At 33.0% G+C, this 25,963-nt stretch overlaps 2 protein-coding genes across 5 annotated transcripts in view; one reads left to right on the plus strand and one right to left on the minus strand.

Annotated features, from left to right (window-relative positions):
• LOC145935342 (uncharacterized) overlaps window positions 1-6,159 on the minus strand; it is a 47,521-nt gene extending 41,362 nt beyond the window's left edge. For 3 of the 4 annotated variants that reach the window (XM_083036571.1, XM_083036569.1, XM_083036567.1), the window contains exon 1: window positions 5,799-6,159. The gene's annotated coding sequence lies outside the window, so the exon portion shown is untranslated. Of the gene's footprint in view, window positions 1-5,237; window positions 5,288-5,798 lie in introns of all 4 variants that reach the window. The other variant, XM_083036568.1, reaches the window with a different exon arrangement.
• Window positions 1-25,963, plus strand: part of LOC145935339 (midasin) — a 94,995-nt gene that overhangs the window by 52,586 nt on the left and 16,446 nt on the right. The window lies entirely within an intron of this gene.

Here is a 25,963-nt window from a genome sequence, read left to right on the forward strand (position 1 = left end):
GTAATAACCTTCAAGCAATAATCTGTTTCACGATACATATATCCGTTTCGACAGATTAAATTTTTCACATTTTGGATATATTTTTATCCTTGCCTTGATATTCTTGAAAGATTTGATTATTTCACGGATATCGGCAATAAATCCTTCACAAATATTTAATGTTTCATTTTTTTATTTTGACGGGCGCTAAAAATAATCAAGATGAGATATCAAATGATATAATTAATCATGCCTGATTGTCCTTTCTTTAAACTTTCTTTATACATATTTCTCTCTTTTATGCAACGATGAATATCTGACGATGAGCAAAGTTTTTACTTAAGATTGAAAGAAGATTTTACTTCTAGTTGAAGAAATAAGATTTTACTTTTATATATGTTTGAGATAATTTAAAATCTCATTAACTTATTTTTAGCGTTAAATGCGAAATTGAAGCTACTGCTATTTTTCTTCATTTCTGATATGTGAGTCTGTATATTGTGTGAAAAGACATCTTGCTAGAGCATCCTGTATTATCGCACTTTATGCTCGTCTATAAAGCTCTTCATGTCCGCATCGTGATTCTCTTGCATGAGAGAAGCCTCAAGAAGTTCAATTTTCTAGCATGGATATAAGGGTATAAAGAAGAGAAAAATTAAACGACTTTTTGAGTTCTAAAAAATATTCTAGGAAATCCCCTTTTAATTCTCGGGTAAACGAGAAATGTTGCAGATAATTGACAGTAACTAAGTGTCTTGTTAATGAGCGATTAATACTCTTAGGGAAAAACAAATATTTGTATGCAGTGAGATATTTCAATTGCATTGATTTTAGTTAATGGAAGAAATATAGATAAAATTTAGATATCTTATTATTACTAAAAGTACATAAAATCTGAAAAAGCATTTTTGAGGCAGTAATAATAATTATAAAAGATTCTATCACACATAAAATTTAATAAATGCGGAAGAAGTTTCATATCAGAAGAAGCATCTAAAAATGCGATATTTACAATCCATTTTACACCACGACTAACTACTAAAAGGCTAATACTTCAGTAAAACGTTATTAGATAATCGTGAGCGGAATTCAAAATTGAGAATATTATCAAGGAGAAAGAGAAGCGTGAAACTTTTATCTTTTACAGAAATAAATGAAATAACTGAAGCTCATACGTAAAAGAAATTCATTTCACGGTTCTATAAGAGCTTTGATACGAAGCTTTGATATGACATATTTCTACGAATGACATATTTCAGTACGAATCTCGGGAAATAATATAAATTTTATAAAGACGCGGCTTAATGGCACGCGTGAACGACACGTGCAAAATAAATTTTGATTCGTCAACGATCGAATTGGCGAGACGCGACGTCAAACTTAATACGCGGACGCTTTCGCAGAATTTTGTCAATCATATTCAACATTTATTCCTGCCGCGCCATTGTTTGATATTACATTCAACGTTTCCGAGGAGCTTCTGTGTGACGGTGGTGTACGTGACGTAAAGTGTGCAGACTCACATGCATATTCGGGTTAACGAGGTATATTTACGTAAGAGAGGAACAAGAGCAGCTGCGAGATTATTTTAACCTGCCTTTATTGGCTCAACACATCGCGGTATTGTATTGTCGTGTCAATTACGGTGTCATTACATATATCTACCAGCTCGATTTAGTTCCCTCGACGCGCGAATATTTTCGCCATCCGACATTTGACGTGTTAATCAATTTCATCTTAATTTCGCCGTTTATTGGTCGAATTAATATTCGCTATGCGATTAATAAACGAACGACTATATTGTCTATTGTTATTTTCGACTGTCTAATTATTTTTGTTTCATTTTTCGTGCAATATGAGGTCTGTTCTTTTCAGCTGAACTGGCTGCACTAATTCAGAGTTTATCGTTTTCTTTCCAATGTGGAGTAAAAAAGATAAACTCCAAACTAGTGCAGCCAGTTCAGCTGAAAAGAACAGATCTGTGATGAAAGTTTTTCCGCTATTTTCAAATCAATAGACATTTCGCAAAGAGAAGAAAAAATAAAATATATTATCATTAAAATTAATAACTGCATTTTCTTTATCGCAACTTTACTTTCCGAATGAATCAGAATAAATTTGACAAAATGTTCTCTAACCATTGTTTCCGATGTTGTATTGATTTAAACAAACGCGGCGCTAGTCAATTTGTTTAATGTAACTTGCAAATGCAACCCTTTGTGCTCCAGGCGAGCCGCTAATTCGGACAAGCGCTACAATCGAGTCCGAGTCGAAGTCGGATCTCGTTTTACTGTTTCTGGTACAAGCCTCGACATAATCGCGGTTCGAGAAAAACTTTGCTCGGTTGCATTCGAACACATCCGGGACCTTTTCATCGTGCATTCGAACTCATCAACGCCGCCGAACTGTTTCGGTTCGCAAGTTCAGCAACAGGATTGTTCCTTGTTTTCGTCGACGCGAACGGAAAAGACAAACTCGGTTGCCGATGGAAACTTACACACGCCTGCCTTTCCCTCGACGAACCACTCGCGGGCGAGAGCAAATTTGTTCCGAAATTAGCTCTTACTTTGAAAGCAACCTTATTCGCGTTACTTTTCACGGAGGCGAGTTTTTTTTCCGCAGGGTTTTTATTTTTATCGCTGTACGAGATAAGATGGTAGCGGAGTGGAAATTTTCGATCTTGAGGCGATAAAATTGAATTATTGTAATTGTATGAAAATTAGAAAAGACTATATTAATATTTAAAGCAGATCGAAGATACATTTTATTGTACGAATTCATTCGAATTAAGTAAATTTCTCGATTGATCTTCCTTTTGATAAAAAGCTAATTTATCCTCCTCAATTAGTTCTTTATTTAGGCGACTCGAAGGAGAGAAAGATAAACTCAATATCGGACAAAAAATTACTTGCCTACTCTTTAAAATTCAAGTCAATTTAATGAAGATTAAATTACATTGCCAATTAATTTATCTTTTGTCTTTACGAAAGGGAGAAGGAAGGCAAAGGCGAACTTTATATCGACATGAACATATGTACGTACATACGTGCACCCTTTTTAGCCCCCTTCTCTCTATATAATAACAAGGGTGAATTTATGTCAAAATTAGTGTTCGACCTGGCAAAAAGCGCGACCCTATTGACGCGTAATTTCCGAAACGGCGACGCGACTGACATAATAAAGGGACGCGTCGGGTGTAATTTGGAAAACCGAGTTAAATTAAGTTTGCTCGTTAGATGCCGCGCGCTTAATTGGATTCGCTAATTTTACGCAGGACAAAATCGAATCGGCAAATATTGCAAAGTCAGCGTACGAAGGTAACGAATATCCGTGGCGTCGCTAGACGATATTTCATTCGGATGGGGGTATTAACGTTTGCACTAGTTGCTTTAAATTTATGAGATTGCTGAGATATTTCAGGTATTTCTCAACCGATTTGCTCTCATTGTTTCGGTCGAAATTTGTGGCTTAAATCAAATCTTCTTCGTTCTGTATCTACAATGTACAGTGGAAGATTCGACCGTCGCTGAGATTTGAGCGAATTGAGCGAGTATACCGAAGAGTATATGTACCGAAAGGAATAATTAAATAAAGCCCGACCCACGACCCGAAAAGACAAACTCTCCTCCGGTTCGGTAAATAGAGTGACGAGAGTCTCGCGCGGAGTAAGATCAACGAAAGGGTAGCCTGCTTGACGGAATTGCTTTTCAAACTTGCCGTATGCAGCAGAGAGACTGGTCCATTGCTACTTGACCATTCTGAATCTCGCAGAGATTCGCAAACACTACATGAAATGTTAAAAGCCAAATTCATCTGATTTATATGTGAGATAAAAAAAATTGTTTGTAATTGTTAGATATTGAAGAAGAAGAACGATCGTTTTATTTGTATCGTGACTTTTTAAGTTAGATAAAATTAAAATTTTTTTCTATTAAATTAAAATTTGCTTTAATAATTTGTCTTAATCATATCCAGAAGATTATTTTCTGAATACGCTAACAATCACATATACATATTTATATATACATATGTGATTGTTAGCGTATTAATTATTGAATATTTAATAATGTAATGATATTAATATATGTTAAATATTTAAATTATTAACATATTGATTAACCGAATGGTGGAAATTGTTGGAGAAATTCTTCGGAAAATTAAATACTGCTTTGAATATTATAATTGATGTATAATTTATCAAATTTGGAATCACTTTCGTGTTTTGAAACGCGATACACATATGTATATATATCCCAAAAGCCCATGATTACATTATACTTAACACATAATCGACAATCAAGCGATACTTAATCACATTTTGAAATATTTTTCTTTTTTTAGTAAAGAACGCTATTTTATATCAACGTACCTCGTGAAACGATCGGCCCTTAACATTTATCGTTGTTGCTCTTTGAAAGGACAATTCCGCGCGGCTCGTAATACAGAACTTTTATGAGAAGGAATAAAAACAAAGTTGGGTGTCAAAGCTTTTAGATTCTAACTTTTTTTAACGGTGTTAATGAATTCCGTCTTACGTATGATTGTAAGAGAATATATAAACATTTTAGTATAATCACACACACAATGAAAGAACGATAAATAAAACTTTGATTAAATAAAAATTTATATTATATTACTATATAAATTTGTGAAAATAATAACTTCTCTTGAAGATTAGTCTACGTTAAATGCGCCTTTCATGTCAAACAATCGCAGTTAGCGTGATGAGAAGATATAGTTAGAGTTTCGAGCTAGACCGAGAGCTTCTCCTCTCGGAATCGCAACTCTAGTGTTAACTGTGTGCGACAAACACGTCAACGAGAAAATCCTGGATATGTACTACGAGTTAAAGTTCCGGGCGTGTGTCGCCGCCCCAACTAGTCTCTATCCCGAAATACCACGGAGATCCTATTGCGGTTTCTTCTAGGGCGTTAACCCTTCCACTTTTCTCGCCCGAGTCTTTAAACCACGTTTATTCGCTAAATCAGAAACAAGTGCTATCGCACGCGGTAACCACTTTTTTCTCACTTCTAATATTAAACCAATAATGCGATGGCCGCACCTTTTTCTCGGTTAGTAACGTTAAGTATTTATCTTCATTAAAAGTACGCGGAGAACGCTTTTAAGAAATCTTTAGTATATGCCAGACTAGTCAGCATTTAGAACTAATTAAAAACTAAATTAAAATCGCAGTTTCTATATTTTAAATATAGGTTTTATATATTTATATATGTTATACTTATTATATTCTTATGCACTTTTTTTTTATTTTTTCACTGTTTTTATATCCTTGCCTCGCAATACTGTCCTAGGAACAATTTACGTGTTAATCAAGTTTAATTAAAGTCTCGTTAAAATCTTTAGGATTTAAAAATGAGAAAAAAAACGAAATTTAAATTAAACTAAATTTTTTTCATAGCTGTGATAATAAAAGAAAACCGCGGATCAGTGAACTCAAATTGAAATATTATAGGACGAAAGTATTTCCCGCGTTAATCTTTTCAGCTCCGAAGTTAATCAATCCACCGGATGGAGCATCGGTGTCTCTAAAGAATGTGTTAGTTGAGATCAAGAGTTTCGGATCGATAAACCGATCTTTTCATTGACGGTATGCGAAAAAGGGGGAGAGAGAGAAAAACTTGCGAACAAAAGTGACTTTAAATAAATCTTCACGTTACGCGATTTCTTTCGAGAGCGTTAATCTCTTTCGTCTCGCACTTGGTCTTGAATCTTAATCGTAATTAACTCTTTAATTCGCGGTTGGAATTTTTCCGATAACGTGAGGCCACTTGCGGGAAAATCACTCTGTCGAGAGATACCTCGAAGATCACGTTGATCAGTCTCGACGAGCGTTAGCCCTTGATCTTCCACCTGGTCTTAAATCCCGACGCGTTAATCAGCTGTCGTCTCATCCCCGAGTGTTTCGTCCAGATTTTACGGGGGGTAACAGCAAGGATTGAAGAGGCAAGGGTGCGGCGGAGGCGGGGGAGGAAGAAGGGTGTCGATCGGTTTTTTTGCAATTTTTCCCCTTTGGTACCTAGTTTTTTTTTTAGGCGAGAACGAAGGGCACGCGAGGGCGAGAACACCCAGGAAGAGGACACGCGAGAACTACCCTCTTTCCGCGGCCAGATACGCACGTTCTCTCTCGTTCTCCCGGCTCGCGAGACGAGAGAGCACTGCGTGCTTCTCTGAAAGCAGCCCCTGATTCGAAGCCACGACCCTCTCCCGCTACTCTTGCTCCTGGACCGCCACCGCTCTTCCATCCCCTTCCATCCCCTGTCCTCTCCCTCTTCGTATTTCTCTCTCTCTCTCTCTCTCGGTCTTCCTTTCGTACTCGCCACTTCCCACCCCATTTGTTTCTCTATCTCTCTTTTTTTTCATTTCGTCTCTTTTCGTTCTCCTTTAGCATTTTATTTCCGTCTCTTGCCGTCTTGCTGTGTCCACTTTGCTCCATCCCTCGTATTCCTTCGTCTGTCCTCTTCATTTTTAACCCGAAACGCTGCGTCTTCGACGTACACTCAATTTTGGATAACTCGAAGCTGTTCCTCGATGACAGCGGGAATTGGCCGATCGCCAATTTTTCTGAACACGGTGTGTTGTCGGCGAACTTTCTTAATGCCGCCATTCGTCATCGTCTATGCGAGTTACGAGGCTTCCCCACTTAATGTTCGCTCGTTCCTTCTCCTCGAGGGCTCGCGTGTACCTTTTCGATTTAGAATATGTGCGCGTGTCCTTCGAGTGATTTTGGCCGACTGTTGGCTGTTTTTCTTCGGCGCGATCTCCGCAAAGAATAAATAATATTAGTCCTGGGGGCACGGAAAGAGAGAGAGATAGATCGCGAAGAAATATCTTGGAGAAACTTATTCTTGCTTCTTAATAAGAATCAATGTTACAACTTTTGAGTCCCTTGAGTTTATAATGCTTTTTTTATTTTTTTTTTTTTAGAATGAGCCATTAAGCGATTTTATTATTTGTTTATAAATTCTTAGAAACAAATAATTTTTGATATAAAAATATCTGTATGTATATTCTTTATAAAAAAAAAAACTTCTTGTACATTTTAATCAATTCTAATTGGATTTTAATTCTAATTATTTATTATATAAAGCATATTCGTTTGTGTAATCTAATATTTCGTTATCGATTTTCTCTTTCAGATATATTTACAAACACAGAATGTAAAAGAAAATATATTTATAATATTTATAGAATATTATAGAGAGAGAAAAACGAAACGTACATGATGAAATAAATTCTGTAAATATAATAATATTTAGAATGGATAATGACTGCAGAAAATTGAGTCATTTAATATTTTTAAGCGACACCCATAAATATTTTGAGTTATTAAATATTTTTCCGTAACTTTTAATAATAACTTAACAAACATTTTAACACACGATACAACAAATCGTTTAAATTTCTCCTGAACCAATTAACTTTACCATAAAAATATTATTCTAACGTATAACAGCAGTCGCAGCTAATTAAATTTCGACGTGGCTGAGATCCAAGCGCAATTTCATATTACTTTGCGACATGCAAGATCAACAGCTCGTTAATAATCTCATTATTTTGATAGTGCAAAATTTACTAATGTCGTAAACAAGATCAAGCAAAGCGAAACAAGGAAGCACATTGTATTTAACTCGCTGTATTTAACGTTATATGCAAAATGCATGTGCATTGTTCCGCAAAAGCTCCGCGCGTAATGACTTCGGTGAAATTGTTGTATATGTATAATGTTTTATATATGTGTATATATACTTCTCTTTTGCATATGAACACAATGCGTTTATACATCGTTTCCGTGACGTCACTTGCAGGGCTTTTACAAGCGCCAACAGATATCATCCGATAAGTAAATCTCATTCTATGCAACAATAAAATATACGATGAGCTTCGGGGGAATAAAACTCACGTATAAATTATAATAATAAACACGTAAAATATGAAAATAGGAAGAGGGAGAAAGAGAAACATTCGATGTGTAAAGCTAATTAAATTGATTAAAGTTAATACACGTAATTAAACAATAAAATATTGATAGCACACGCGCTAATATCAATTAAACCAAATGTCTAACATTAAAGAATATTTAACGAGAATTTAATAATATATCTATTATTTTAATCCTTCATCTTTTTTATCTTAAAAACTTAATTTTAAATTTCTTTCTGTGTGTGTAATTTAATTAAGACTTGGTAAAGTGTGGAACGTTTGAAAATTTACGAAGAATACTATACTTAATAAAGGGAATAAAAGAGAAAGAGAATGACATATCGGAAAAGCGCCAACAATTATCATATGAGTTAATAAAGTGCGAATTCATAGAATTTATCCCGAATAATTTGAACATGCAATTCTCTCATCGATTGTAGTCTGACGCGCCTCGTTGCATCAAAGCATATATGCGCATTTTATATAGATATATATGTATCGCACTCGGTTGGCGACATCGTCGCCAACTTTTTTTATCGGCCACGATAGAGTAGATACGTGTATTTCCCTACATTTTACCAAATTGTTCGGCGAATGTCCGACATTTATTTTATAACGGGTGATTTTTACGATGCGACAGTTTATTCATTCATATGGTGAGACTTTTTCGCCGACGTGTAAAGTCTAAGGTACATTAATCCTAAATTTGACCAAAATACATCGTTGTTTGTCTGGAAAATATAAATTTTTCCTTAGAAAGTTACAGTCTTTTTTATTAAATTGAGACTCGCGTAAATTGTTTCGGCACATCTGTTAAGATAAATTAATCTCATTACTTTTTTTTCATACAAACACGACGAATAACTACCATTAAAGGGAAGATGAACATGTTTTGCATATTTTGATATAATCTTGTTATCGCAGCGTGCATATTTATTAAAATAATTAGCATTGGAAATCAATGTGCTATGGAAAAACATTCTTCAATCAAATTTTATTGAAGAAGAAGTATATTAAATACACTAAAATTGATGGAATGGGAACTGATAGAATTATCGGGAGAAAATGAACAACAACTCCTGCGCTAACGCCGAGAGTATTACGATGGTAAGGTAATTAGAGATTGTAAGCAACTGCAAGAAGCGATTAATCATTGAGCTGCCGGCAATTTGGTGTACATACATACACCGGCCTGCGCTCAATCCTTGTTGCATCGAACCGCATGTATGTTGCATGGATGCGCTTCGGTAGTTACATAGAGTACATTTGTGTTATGCACTACCGGCTTACGCATTACTGCGACATATTGCAATAATGCAGTGTTTTTCAACTCTGCGTTTCCTCAGGACAAATAATCAATTTTTCTACAATTTTGACATTTTCGCATCGATGTAAACACAGAGAGAAAAACGGGTTCTAATTAATTTACCAAGGAATAAATTAAAACGAACTAAAGGTTCTTCTAATACGATTATTTGATCTGGACATTTGCGGATTTTGTCTTAAAAGATAAGATCTCGGATTTACATTTCTCTATTTTTTTTTTTCAAAATTATCTCCATAAAAGTAAATTCTCATCGTATCTTCTTCAAATCAATTAGTGATATTAAAAAAATATTTTTGATATACATCTCCATTTATGAAGCTGTTTTATAAAATTATTCGCTGCAAACAAAAAAGTTGACGGACACTGGCTCGATGTGATGGACAAGTCGAACGCGAAAAGTGTGGGCATAGGTTTTCATTAGTTCTCAAATGCCTCGAGATCCACACTGGAACCTCTCGGCTCTCCATCTCATCGTTCGTCGTGTCGCATTAGCCTCGGCCACCGATCTAAATGCTCGATTGATTGATCGATGGGATCTCTGACGTTGGAAATAGGTCAGCCGTTCGGGTGGTTGGTTTGCCGAAGCGAAGAATATAACTTGTCAAAAGAAATATACACGTCCCACCACACAGCTAATTCCGCAGGGAAAAGAATGACGAACGTTTTAACAATTAAACAAATAGCACTTAATCGTATTAAAAGGTAACAAAGTTGCATATAACAGAAAATTAATCAAAAGTTAATTAAAAAATATGTAATTGATTCAATTAAGATAAAATATACAGATTAAATGTTGCATCAACAAAATAATCCACTGATTACAATAAATAATAAAAAAATATAATAACGTAAGATCTAGAATTTAAGATTAATAATTTATTAAATGTAGTAAATTGACCGCTATTACGTACGTAAAATTACGCATTCTCTTTGTTCGAACGTATCTATTATATTAGTTATGCTCCGTTTGGCAAATACGCGTATTTGAAATAATCCTCGAATTCGGGAGAGTTGATTAATTTATCGTTTAATTAAAAATAAATGAGAAATTCGACATGTCGCGGCATAACAAAATGTAACAATAGAAAACTGATTACATGATTGCCTGCAGTCATTTTATCCTGTCCCACTCTGTCACAAAAGTGCATTCGACTCGATTTCGCGATCCGCAAATAATCGTGTAAATTTAATTTGTTACGGGGAAATCACACACACAAAAAAAATAGAATTCCGCGCGTTATACGAGAAAGGAAAAGAATTTCATTTTATTTATTTAATTGGATAAAAGTCGTGGGTCTCTCGAATGCTCGTTTATATGCAAACGGATATTCTCTGATTTTTGCGATTTCGCGTGCGAGAAACCGGCTGATGCTCTATCTCTCTTTCCCTTATTGAAAAATTCCATGCATGTTAAACAGATCCTGGATGACGTTGCGCTTTGATTCGCGATTTTACGATTCGTGACATTGTTATGCTTGAATCGCATTACAGTATCGCAAGCTGGAAATTTTATCCCCTCGAGAATTTTATGCGATTCGCGATCGTTCTTTCTACTATGCATGTGACATTTGAGAAGCTAGCGAGCATCTTTAGCCTGCATTCATCATGGATTTATTTATCGACGAAGGAGCAACATTAAAATAAAATAATAACGCTTTAATAATCATAATTATAATATTATGGCTTCAATATCACCAGATTTTATAAATGTGAATTTTAGCTAGATAAATCTCGCAACTAATGCTCCGAATAATTGTATGTCTTTCATTTTTGTTTGACACATATTACTCGGAGATGGGGACAAAATACATACATTATGGATAAAGTACGAAATTGTATATCAAATTTTGTCACAAGATGTCATCTGTGTTTTATGCAATGGATGCAGATTATCGTTGTTTAGATCTTTGATAAAAGCAACGCATGACGTATATACGTGTATTGTAGATACGATTGTATTTATATCTTCCGTTCGTTCTCCCATCTCTCGGCTTCTGTGGATAGGATTTTTGGCACTTTTTGCACGCGCCATACTGGTTCTATGAGGACATTAGATTCATTGTTTTTCGATAGTACGAGAATAGACCACCTAAGGCATCACATCGATCGGAGCATCGACAGATGTAACCAGTGATTTACGCGATCGCCGATCCACCCACAAGCCTCTCCGCCATATCCAAAAGGGCGCACAATTTTTCATGTTAAAAAGTCAAAAGTTCTCAATGAAGATTTCAAAGAAGGCAGAGCATTAGAGCATACATAATTCAAAATTTAGTTAATTTAAAAACTTGATAACTTGAAAAGAGCTATAACCGATACTTTGGAACTTATAATATATTTTAATTGTTCGAAACTCTACTCTTCTCTTTTAATTTCTTCATTACAATCAAAGAGCTTTAAATTAAATTTAAAATGATGAAATTTATTATAATTTTACCATTATTTTATATACATAGTTGGAGATTCTAGACGTATTCTTGTTCTTCCATAATCCTCTAAGTTTGCTAAGTCTCGAAGATGCGATTTCGTTTCGCATTTCGAGCACTCGAAGAGCTTGTTGGAAATGTCGTTGGCTAAACGGTAATAATCTTGGAAAGTCGATGAACACATTGCAACGGAATTACCGACCCTTATCGTAAATGCATTTTACCAATCGCAATAATCGACCATTGTCATCGAAGCTCAGGAAGTATATCTCATGATATTGAGTTTACGTATTCCGTATACCTTACATACTCCAAGTAAGAAATTGAACTATATAAACCTCGAAAAACTTGAAAATTTCTTTTCAAAAATGTTAAAATAAATCTTGATTCGAATAAAACTTTGAACTTCTTCAAAAATAACATTAGAGGATAAAAAGATTATTATTTAAATATCTTATCACATGAGAATGCGGTAAAAATTTTAACGCATCTTATGATGATGATCTTATGATTAACATAGTATTGTATATTCTAATTGCCATGCGTAACAACACTATCGAGGTAATTGTTCATTGTCAGTCGTAATAGAGTTCTCGGGAGGAACTCCATTGTCCTCGCGAGATTATTACAGTGGCGACAGGAACGATATTGTCCTCGCCCTGCAAGCGACCGACAATTTCATTATGTATAAGCCTGGCCTTCTGTAGCATTTCCTGTCGGTCGAACGGACTCCCGAAGAACGTGTCGCGAGACTAAAGGGACCATTAAGGAAGGCAAAAATCCTAGTAGGATCCTCGCGATGAAAGATGGTACAATCTCTCTCGAGAGATCCTGCTTCTTCGCCTTCGATCCCGTCGAGATATCCATCCTTGCCGATAATAATGAGAGATTGCGTGCGAAAGGGTGCGTCATTTTTCGTGATATATAAATGAAATCGAAATTAATTTAAAATTAACTAAAAAAATTAAATAATTATAGTACAAATTAACTAAAATAAAAATTGATTACGCCTTTTTTGCACGTATCTGTCACTATCATTCGTTATTATATCATTATAGGTATTATAGATATCAATAGATAACAGATAATTTTAGGCCAGATATGCAAATGAGCTGGAAATTTATTTGATTGATTTGATGGAATAATAACGTTATTATTATTATCATCGATTTATCTCAATTTAATCGTGAGAGATTATTTAATGACTGCATCTCTGAAACGATAGGATGCATATTAATTATTCGTGCACATTCATTGCCATTAATCAGTTTCAAGATTTTTATCTCGAAAAGAATAAAGAAGATCGTTCTGGCGACTATTTATCGGAAAGATACACAATTAATGGATCACATTATTTATTCTCGACGCATTTAATCCACCCGGAATCAAGTGAAACGGAAACGCCCCCGCAGAAACGCTCGCCCATCGAATGTTACGCACTTAATTCCGAAACGTCCCTTACGGAGAATTTTCCGCATCTTTTCTGACCCGGGGAGATAAACGCCGTATCTGCGCGCGAGCTGTAAGCACCGATTTTTCTCGGGCAACCCTCGTAAGCAAGAATCTTCGTTACTCCTATATCGCGTTACCGTGCTTTCTCGATCCATCTCGCCTGTCCTCCAACCCTTATGTAATTTTCAGGACTTCAAATATACAGGCATAGACATTATATTAGCCGTGCTTCAAGCACGGCTGCGTCGAACTGTTGAAGCACGCGCAAACATGCTGGGACAGCTTATAATAGCGTTATGTACGCGAGACCGCGGTATCTCGATGCATTTGATGAGCACTGACAGCAGCAACTCACGCTGGCGAATGCCAGTGTGTGGTACATACAATTCAAGACTCATCGATACACAGGCGCGGTACCGAACATAATCTCGCTTTACAGAACAGTGCGCTTTATTCCAATCGGGTCTTCTTGCCGGAAATGCGATGATACGGTTTTGATCAGCAAGATCAGAACACCATTAAAATGTGACGCATATACATTTTATGCAGATTTTCCATATATAAATGCAATAATTCATTGTATTTAACTCGAAGATTAAATAAATATAAATATAAATGCTGATGATTAAATAAATATAAATATATTTGCTATAAATAAATGCTCACACACATGCTTTTTGTGAACAAAAAAATTTTTTTTAATGACACTAAATATATATCTGGGATTTTTTTCAATATTTTATAAAAAGTTTTTCTACTAATATTTTTGCATATATTAATTGATTGGATAAAAAATGTGAAATTTTTATATTCTATGAGAAAAGCAACAAATATCGCGAGATACAGAATAATAATCTTCTGTGTTTTCTTCTTTACAAAAATACAATTTCTTTCTAAAATAAACGTATTTAGAGATTCCGGTTTCTGACAGGTCGACATGCAACGTAAGCTTTTATAAGCTTCTTAATATGAGAGCTACTTTAGATTAACATGCTCCTAAAATATCAAATTCCAAATTAAATTTATTATATCGTTTTCTATTTCTATTTTTACGCGGAAAACCTTCCTAGATATTCATTACGATACCTAAAATTAAAGCAGAAAGGATTTAATTCACTTTCGAGAACACAGGTGTGCGCAACCATCAACAACCATGTTCCACAAGCTGGTGAACTTATATAAAGGGATAAAGTTGTCTTCTTTTTCTCGAGGCGAACACAACGATTTTCCTCCTCCTTTGTTGCTTGATCTACCTTGATTAATGCGCGATTTCGACGCAATCTCTTTCGCCGATTTTATCTCGCTCTTTCTTTCTCGCTCTCCATTTCTCTCCTCTCCTCTCATCAATTCCGATCCCGGTGAATCCATCGATCAGTTTCGAAGCAGGAAAATCGCTTTGTGCACTCGCCGAGAGAGAGCAAGAGAGAGAATAGAGAATAGAGAACGCGGGGAACTCGTGCCAAAGACGGGTCAGCGACGTCGCTCGTTTCTGTACTCTCGTTTGTCAATGCCCACCGTTATTTACTCGCTTATTTTCACTCCACCGCGTCGTTGCGACCTTTATAATAACGACGCCAATTATTAATCGTGTCCCGCGTTTGCTTCTCGTTGCAGGATTTTCCTTACTGCGATGCATTTAGGTTGTTTGTATACATTAAGTCGTGTGTGAACATGCAAAGTTCATATCATGCATATTTTATTTGACGTTTGCATAAGCACGTTAACAAATTTCTACTATCCATTTAAATTAAATTATATTAATATTATGAATTCTCAAATTAACTATTTGATTCAAGCGGATTAAAATAAAGAAAGACAAAAAGGTTACGACGATAGAAAAGCTACGGCAAATTTCTCTGGCATTAAGGCTTGCGAATTTAGATCTTTAACAATTTTTTTCCATCGAATGTAAGATATATTCTATTTATAATTATTTTAAATAATGATGAATGAGTAGATAACAGCAATCGGCCTTCCGAAACGAACGTTTGTTATCCCGTTTACTGCACTGCGATTTATCTGTCGCATCTGGCGAATCCCATGGTATTAGTTCTAATTTAGGAACCGAATCTATGATATAGCGATCCATATAATTTATTTAACCGATTTAACGTGATTCCTTAAACGCGGGTTAACTACTGTCCCTGGAGATTTATCGGCCGCACGCACTTCATCTTAAAGGTTAAGCGATCTTTCTAAATGGAATTACATTTTGAATTGCGGAAACGTGGACGGTAAGATGTAACAGCAGGAAAGCGGAGACAAACGATGGCCATTGTGCATCTCGGGATTAACCAAGCCGGAACTACTGCGGCGTGTAAAATGCCGCGGCACAATCAGTCACGACGTTATATTTTTATTTCTTATCTAGTGATTATAAAAAATTACACTTAAAAAAAGGATATTTTGCGGTATATATTTTAATTTAACCTGTGTATTTTAATTTAATTTATTTTAATCGCTAATAAATTCTTTGGCATATTTGGAATTTATTCAACTTATTGCCAATTATAATTTATTTCAACTTTTTATATCATAATATTAAATATGTATTAAATTAAATGTCATGTGCGAATTTTTAATATAAAATCTACTTTGAATTAATAGATGAAAAATTTAGATGGAAAACAATTTTGTTTACTTATATAAATATCTTTATAATTCTCGAAAGTTTTTCCTCTTAAGAGAAAAGGTCGATTGCTCTATCAAAAAATTTATTAAAAATCTACTAAAATTTTATATTACAGTTTTTACTTTTTATTTTGCACATTTAACTCTTTATTGTATTTTGCGTTTAGTCTACCATATCTGAAATATATACTTTTAAGATCTATCGAACTCAGCTCACTTTACGTATAACGATATATTCGATATTAAAAAAAAAAAAAAAGTAATCTTATTGATTATTCCATGGAGGATAATGTGTGATACCGCAAAATTACCTTTCAGTAATGTTTTGAGAGTACTTCTTAAAATAACCGGCCTCCTTCCTCGTGGATTTCTCCCGAAGGAAAGTTACGTGTCTGCCATTCGGGGGTAGTTACGCTTCTGCAGGGAGATATTTATCCTGTATTTACGCGACGAGCTTGTTGAAATTTCCGAGAATCGTAAAAAAAACACGCCCACGTTGTAGATCGTAAAATGTATACTGTAACAATCACATAAAATGCGGGTGACACGTGTTACGTTACGTGGTGGGCAACGTATATACGCGATATACGACGCACTTTTTTTTCAAATTATACACTTTACAATTTCAAAGATGTCGACTATTATATTCTAACTACACGCGTTTAACTCTGAATGTAATTATATGTCTAATTTCCATTTTATGCGACAAGGCCAAATAACATTTACGATTAATTAGCTCAAACAGGTAACTTAATACTAAAATAATATACATGCAAACATACGTATTCGCGCATTCACACATGTACATACATTAGATTCTAAACCCAGGATTTGGATAATATTTATGATAAAATATTTACGATTATTTATAAAGAAATGAAACTAATGTCTCATACCTTTTTTTAATAGTGATTTAAAAATTGTTTCTCTCTCTGTACTCCAGAAACAAGTTTTTTGTGAATTTAAAGTCGATCTTTTTTTATTAAATATTTTTTGTTGGTATAATTTTAATTAATATTAAATACTGTATTTTTTAATTGTCTCTCAAAGTGTGTGAAAGACAAAATTAAATACTACAGGATAAAATCTGATTTTTTATTGAAATCTTTTATGTTTAATTTGATAAATATTTCTGTTTAAATAATAATTAAAGATTATTCTCTTTTGATACCTATAAGTAAAACGAATATATAATATAATCGATATAATATAATCAACATTATTTTACTCTTGTACTCTATATCTTGTACTTGAAAGGAGGAGTTTGGGAGTACCTTGTACAATATAACGTCAGAAGAACGATATCGATCATAAACATCTTCTGTGTCTTACTAATATCACATGCACGCGGTTCCCTTAAATCTCATTGGATCTGGCTCAATGATTTCCCGGAATTTAGGACGCGCGCATACATTTTCGTACACCGGGTGCATCTTTGCAGAAGGTGGTTCTTGCACATACACAACATTAGCCAATAAATCATTTCGAGCATACTCTGCACATTCCTCCAAAACCAACATACATCACCTTACTAGTTAGGAACATTTTTGGATCGGTGCCATCAGCGTTGAAGCAATTCATCATTTTGCTCCATGCTCAATGCTCCATTATTAATTATAAATTAGTTTTTAATATTTAATTAGGCACTCCACATATTAAGATAATGTTTTTAAAAAATAAGGGGGTTATATATAATTGTGTCCGTGTGTTAATTTATACAAATATAAATTATAAATTATGAGAATCTCAGCCAGCCACACGTTAGCTATAATTTATAAATTAGTGTTAACAGCATATAAAAATGATATATACATTATAATAGTTTAATTAATTTTAAATATTGGCAAGTATGTTTTTTTGCTTTCCATTTTTTAATCATTTCGCAATGAGCAACATATTGAACTATATTACATTTTATTCGTTCTAAATATTCAACTGGAATTACCAAGATTTAATATATCATCTCTTCACATAATATCTCTGTGTGTTCAAAGATATTTCTTTCTCCATTTTCCACATTCGCGGAACTGTAATTTGATTCGAAATAAAACATCATGTCGAAATTGGGCTAGGTCGTGTTAACCAGAAAGAAAATGCCATCGGTGCGATTGCAAAGTCAGTCAGAATTCGAGTCGACGAGCCGGTCGAGTGGGAGGGAGTCTCTCTTGCTGACAGCGAGTCCGTGATTCTAGGAGCGACATACAGCCTAGATGTGTTTGCCCAGATCTTTGTAAAGAGGACACTTCCGCACATTGCAGAAGCTGGGAAAACTACTATCTTTCGCTGGTGGCTACTCTTGTCATCTAGCACGACAAGCTTTTTAATGGGATATCTTCCCAGGATCAGAGTATCCGAGGGAATGGATGTGGATCTCCACTCCCAATAAAATAGGGAGGATTTAGGCGAACCGTCTTAACTGTCATGGACTTGTCATGATATTATAAAGTATGTGTTACACTAAGTGTATCATAAATCGTGATATAAGTAAGAATATCTAGTGATTCCTCGTGTAAAAATAGTTTTAAAATTAGGACAAAATATTTTTTTTTATTTTGAGAATAAAAATCACAAATACACATAACTTATTCTCCATTTTTAACTTATCTTTACATGAAAAATTATTCTTCTATTTTCTTCTATATCAGAGCATTAATCATGTTTGTGAGTTAAATCGAGACCTTCAAGATTTAATATTTCTACAATAATAATAATAATAATAATAATTGTTAAGAAAAAAAAAAAAAATTGTAGAGTTGCAACATTAAACTCGCGCTTTTTTACAAATCAGCAGTTCAATCGTAAAAATAGCTGGAAAACATCAATATTACCGATAGATTAATGGATGAGCCGGATTCGATATTTGCCACTTCGCTTCGTTTCAGGCTAGTCGTTCTATTTCTGGAAAAATTCACGGTAAAAGAACGAACGACGCGACATCGATTCGATATAGGCCGAGAGAAGAGACGGCGCATACGAAAGTAGAGAAACTTTTAATCGGATTATATGAAATTTGCGATAAAATTTTTATCGATATCGCCGGTAGCATATTGTCATGAAGCGGATAATTAACTGCTAAAGATCTTGATACAAATATTTTACGTGCGCATTGCGGCATGCGATTAATCCAAAGCATTAATCCGAAGCTCAAGAGCAATTCACTCTTTATATATTTAGATTTCTTCCGAGACGTGATAACGAGGCGGAATAGCCAAATATACTTATTTTTATCCCTTGAGACTCCAATTTCTCTCCGGAGGATAATCAAGTTAAGCAAGCATGAAACAAACTTCTAATGATATTTTCAATTGCTGAAGAAAAGCGCACGAAAAAATATAAGACACTTTTACAACTTCAAAAGTATTAGAAAGATTAAGATTATCATTAAAAATTAAACAAAAAATATTAAACAGCCTGTCCCCTTTCTAAAAAAGGCATGTTATTGACATTGTTGTCGCTTTTCCGCGATGCTAATTAGCTGTCTATAAGAAATGTATATATATTTAAATGCGACGATTATAAAGAAACCAAAGGGAGAGAGAATTGTCGATGAAGTAAAAGCGAATTTGTAATATAAAAATTATAAAATAATAATATGTTTTAAATAAAATGTTATAGTACTTTAAACTCGATTAATATATTTTGACAGAAATCAGCTGATAACTGTATGTATATATATATATACTATAACATTTTATTTAAAACATATTATTATTTTATAATTTTTATATTACATATTATTAAAAAATTTAATTAACAAATTAACGTTTTAATCAGCTGATTTCTGTCAAAAAATATTAATCAAGTTTAAACAAACTTTATATAAAAATATCATTCTTTTTTATATAAAATCGAAGAATGGCGCGCGCGTAGCGCGCGCTTGTGTTGTTCTAGTAAACATAAAATATTTATGTTTAAGACCTGACAAGTGAATAATTTGATTTTATATTTGATGACATTGTTTGCGCTTTAATATCTTCTTCTGTTTAACCGATAATATTACCTAATATTCAATAGAAGTGAGCAATGAAATTCAATGAAATTCGCTTTTACTTCATCGACAATTCTCTCTCCCTTTGGTTTCTTTATAATCGTCGCGCATGAGAAATCTCGCACAGGCTTACGTCCGCCTCCACCGCTCTATTCAAATTTAATAAGTCATTGTCGCGAAAATACAATGAAATCTTGATGGCTACCTATGCTCAGCCAAACGAGAAAACATAGGAACTTTGTGTGTGTATCAGAAGAAATTATATAATGTTATCCAAAAAAAAAAAGAGATATATAATTCTCTTTTCTTTTAATTAATAAATATAATATATTTTAATCTTAATTATACATATATATTTACTTGTATGGCTTTAATTAAACTATAAGCTTGATTTAAACTATGATGTTGCAAATTTTTGTCTGAATATTTGTTTTCGAAAAAATCTTTTTTTATGCTGGTGATAATTCGCAATATCTTTTTTGATAAATGGACATCAATAGCGTGTAATTACGCTTTTCTTTTTTACTTTTATTACGAGAAAATTACTAAAAGAAAGTATCACCAGTGCTAAAGTTTATAGAAGTTTTATCAGCGACGGAAAGCACCTTCAAACTTTTCGTTGAGAATATCTACGTTCGAATAATTCATTTCGTTTGCTACGTAAAATTCAAAGTTTAATTTAACTTCTCGACGCAAGACAATAATAATTGTTAATTCGATTATGACATAGAATATGAAGGAATTGTGAATACTATACCAACTCACAATTTTCAAATAGCCATTTATATCTTCAATATTCATCCGTTAATGTTCCCTGAAATGCACAATAACGTGCACAGCATTTTGCACACATTATTAGATAGAACATAATCTTGCCACAACAGCATTAGTGGATTATCATATTAACTGTAACGGTAATTAAGTAACTGTCTGAGAAACAGCATTGAGATTAAATAGCTTTCCTTTTAAAGCTATATAAATCTAATACGAGAGTAATATTTTCCTTTAATATTTTCTTTTAATTTTTTAAAAGTATTTCTCCGTAATAAAAATTGAAGGAAAACTTAATTACACACTATCGGTGTTCTTTTATCAAAGAAGCTATTGCAAACTATTACATAAAAAGAGAGTGAATTTCTAAAGCAAATATTTAGATAAAAGTTTGCAATCAAATAAAAGTTATTTTTTGGATATTTTTTTTGACGACGTATTTGTGCGTGGACTTTTCCGTACAAAAATAATAATAATTGAAAAAAAATTAAAAATATTCTTTGTTTTTTATCGATTTATGATATTGCAAGAACATTATATAATTATTTATTACTTTTTACATTATAATTATAATGTAGTAATAAAGATTAAAAGATAAGCTAAAGTTTAATTAACTGCAGTATTTTTTCCGCTGTTTATTAAAATAAATATATACGATTAAAGAGAAAGTTTTTTATAATACTGAAGTCAAACGAAAATTCATTAATGGCAGAGCTGCTATTCATTCAAAGGATTGCACTTCGTTTTCTACTTTAAGAAGAGGAAGAGTTTTGTCCGCCTTTATGGAGGTTTCTTATTCCTCATTTAATGGTACGGAATTGTTGTACTTGAAGTTTAATGTTTGACAAGTGCTGGAAATTTTCTTTTGTTTCACACTCGTAATTTCTTCTTCGTATTGTTAGTTATAAATTTCAGTGGTGTGTATTGTTGCTGATTACAATGCGCGATATATTTGGATGTACGATCCTTTTAATGAAACAAGTTTTCGGAAGTTTTTAAGCATTGTGTTAGAAGCTATGTTGAAATCTGTGAAATTAATTCAGAGCGTTTTGCTAAGATATCAACTTAAAGTTGTAGTTGCTAATTGAAATTCTTGTATGATATCGAGTGCAAAAATTATAGGAGTAAAATATTTTTAATTATATATATATATGCAGTTATATTTTATGAAACATATTAATTGAGGATAAACATTGTAAACATCATATTATTATGTATTAATATTAAGTGAATTTACTCCAATATGTCCCGATTGACTCGTTAAATGTTAAAATGCACGTAATCGTTTTAACAGATGTTTAATATCTCAATATCAGCGGTTAAACGCAAGTATCTCTTAATTATGTTGTAAAATCGTTGAGTATATCAAATCGGAATCGATCGTCTCGAGAAACTCGAGTAAAATGCGGGACATTAAAGACGAATCGTCCTCTTCCAAGATACCAAAAGACAGGGCCACTTTACGATGCGCCGAATGAAATTTCGTTTAATATTGCATTTGATGTATCTTTATAGTCGCGAGAGAGACGGAATGTGCTCTATATATACCGAAAATTTTCATTCCGTGCCCACATAGTGCACGATAATCGTATTTTACACGGTAGGGCTGAAAACCGTCTGAACGTTTAAAAATTTAAAATCTGTTTAGTGCAACATTATGTCACTCTCTCGCAACAATTATCTCTCTTTCTCTCTCCCCCTCTTTTCCTCTCCCTCTTTTATGTAAACACTATTAAAACTTTCACACAATTTGTAAAAACTATAAGAAGATTACGCTGCTTCTCGTCAAATAAAGATTTAAAAATTTTTATAAAACTTGTATTTTAAAGAAAAGTAAAAGAAAAATTACATAATAATATAGAATATTATTTTTTTATGAATTAAAAATATGTAAGTGCGCGCGTGCAATAATATTTAATAATGTAAATTATATATCCTAGAGAAAAAGTGTATTAATAGAGTAATAGAAAATTGCTGACAAATATAAACATATATAATAGCTTCAAAAAGATTTAAATCAATGTCAACTATCAAAATGACATAATTCTTGACAGATTTAAAAACTGAAATCCAACAAAATGTGACTGCAATATTTGCTCTTGAAATCCGATTGCTGTTGACATTAAAATATTGCATCAAAATCGACATCTTTATGAATTGATTGACAAATAACTATTAATACTTCGCATATATTTCATAATCCTTTTCTGTATTTTTCATTTTACGAGGGTGGCGAACCTCTTTCGAATTAATACCCGTGTGAGAAGCACCATCATGATGAAAGCGCATTAAAACGATATTGCGCCGGTAGACTTTGAAGACACATCTGAAAACGCATATAATAGTCAACACGTAAATCCCTTTGCGGGCTGGTGATGTTATATGGCGTCATAAACAATGTTATTTGTGCAATAAATTTGCCGAATAAAACCACCTACATGATTCACAGATGTATTCATTCTTTTAGTTTTTTTTTACTGTAGTATAGCGATTAGCTTTAGATATAATCGTTATCAAATCAGCGTAATCTTGACTATGGTCTTTGTTTATACCAGCGAATTTAATTCAACGCTCGATTATAAATATTGTGAATAACATAATGAATTTTATTACGAAAAAAATCGGCTTTATATCACCGCAGGAACTTGTCATTATATAGCTTTATATAACCAATATTCTTCGCGTAATTCGTTAATAAGATATCGCGAAAAGACAAGCTTGAAAGGATAAACTGAAAAGCATCAAGATTTCTTTCTTGCGCGATCCTTTCAGGAACATCGTTGTCGTCATTATCGCGCTCTACCAGTGTCAGTCAATGGCCAAAAAGCGCACATCTTTGAGCGAGAATTTGCGCTAACGACTTATGGTCTACTTCCCATGAGCTCGTTAAATCTTCTTTCGCACTTCAGCTACAGTTCTATTACTTCATTTTCACCTTTAGAATTGATTTTTCGGAACCCTCAGGAAATAAAAAGTGTAGGAAGTTATTAAAGATTTCTAAAAATGTATTTTCTTAATTTTTCGTCGTGTGTTTTGACTACTTATTCATCTATTTTGATTATTGATTTATTATATCTATTTTTATAAATCTCGAGAATCCGTAGCAGTTGAGCTAGATTTATCAAATTTTTGTCGGATTATTGAGATTTGTATAAAGCCTTTTAAATTCCTGACTGATCGGTTTTCCAATCCTTTTCGATCTATATTATTTCATGTTCTTGTTCCATGTTATAAAACCTGAAAACTGTATTTGATTCCATAATTACTTGACTTCTTGAAATTGAATACCTTGCCAAATTAAATTTTATTTTTAAAAGAGAGAGATAATTTCTATTACTACTTTTAATTCAATTTATTATCATCTGATAGCTCCACATTAAGCACAAGATTGAATTACGTATATTTAATAAGAATATTCTTGTTTTCAATATAGGAGGACAGCTTCAGATATTTATATAATTATGATATTTATATAATTATATTAATTTATATAATGCTGTTACTATTTCTCTAAAATTTTGTCTAAAGATTTAATATCCACAGATGTATCTTTATTTATTTAAGAGTCAAAATTATTAGCTCGTTACTTTTAGATTACAATGAAATTTGACCAAGTTCAATTTGTAAAATACATCCTATAGAAATCGAATCATACACATACTAAGCATATATACATACGTTATATTCTTTAAAATACATGGCGCCAGTGGAGACTCTGCGCTTCAAAAATATATCTTTCTTTTTTTTTTAAATAAAATCTTTTTCCACTAGCAACTTTGACTGAGCAATCGATTCGTTAAATCACATCTCGTTTTACTTCCACGTCCGATCGAACACAAAGTCGGTTTGTGCTTCCCATTTCTCCTCTGAACCGAATAATCCGTTTGGAAAAGTTACATTAATCGATACCCTCATAGAAGATCGGAGATTGACTAAACATATAGGTTTTTGCTGACTAACGAGTCTGTATGTACGGACGAACTTAATCAATCTAATGATCTCACTTCTATTATTCTATCGCGAAGTCATTAATATATTTGCCTGAATGTCACATCATTCCCCCCCCCCCCCCCCCCCGACAAAAATCGACGTTTGAATTTTTGATTCACAAATATATAGTTTTTTATATTGTCTTTTTTATTTATTTATTATCAGATCTTTAGTGAATACGCACTTATTTTACTTTGGGATATCATTTTTTAAATTTCATAATTAACATTTCATAATTATACTCAAATCATAATAACAAGATTTGATTTGAATCACTGCTTAGATAAATATATAACTAGATAATATAATTGCTTTATTAGATAAATAAAAATTATATTATTTCGATTGATTTTAATAATTATTTTTTTCAGTGCTGCATAAATTTTCAGATGCTATTGATAATTATATCAAATATGTAGTACCTAAAATTGTTAACAGAGAAAGAAAAGCTAAATGATAGCTTTAATTAACATATCTATTATAATGTGTATAATTATGTAATAATTATTATTTATGAGTATAAAATGTGTCAATGTCATTTAGAGTTATTTACAAATGCGTCTATCTTTTCGAAAAGAATCAAAATCAAGCAGCAATCACTGTTCTATTCCTCTCATTTTTAGCTTAAATCTTTTTCTTACCGATTTATATTCACATGTGCCAACGTGTGCCGAATCGCAGCTGCATTTTCAAATGCAATATCTCTCGCGCAATAAAGAAGTCGTTAAAATGAAATAAAAAATTTCGTTTGGCTGCATGAGAGTTTACCCGATCCAGACTGTTCTCGCCTTTCTTCGCAGTCGCGGAATTTAAATTCCTCTGTCACTTTTCCGGTCGAATTTCGTCTCTATTCTTTATATTCGCTCCCTCTTGAATTTTACGTGTTTTGAATACGGAAATCTTTCAAGAAAAAAATTGTAGCGGAATAGCATTACTCTTAGAAACTGCGCGCTTCTTGTTTTACTATAAACGAATTAAAAATTAGATCACAAAATAAATAAATTGCTCGAAACAAGACACATTTTTTTTATATCTGACAGCGTGGATTTTTAGATATAAAATTGATCTTGCGAAGATTGGATGGATATATCAATAAATAAATGATTATTTGCGCTGAGAATAAATTAATTTTATCATTGATGATAATGTATTTTTATTACTGTATAAATCATGATATAAGTAATATTTTCTCAGAATATGATATTATTGTTGTATAATTATAAAATTAAAAAGCAATTAATATTCAAGTTATTTACTGATGTCATTATCTTTTGTTACACTTTGATGCAAAGTCAACAAAACATTAAGATTTAAATCTTACGACAAACTTATAAGAAATTAGTCTTTGTACTATTGAAATATATGTTGAGCATGATTGTTAAAATTTTCTAAAAATATTCTAAAAATATTAAAAGAAAAATATTATTGTATATAGAGGTAATTTTTGTATCAATTTTA

Source organism: Prenolepis imparis, unplaced genomic scaffold, assembly GCF_030444845.1.
Source record: "Prenolepis imparis isolate NDT839.2.m4 unplaced genomic scaffold, iyPreImpa1.0 SCAF_4, whole genome shotgun sequence".
Classification (NCBI taxonomy): Eukaryota; Metazoa; Arthropoda; class Insecta; order Hymenoptera; family Formicidae; genus Prenolepis; species Prenolepis imparis.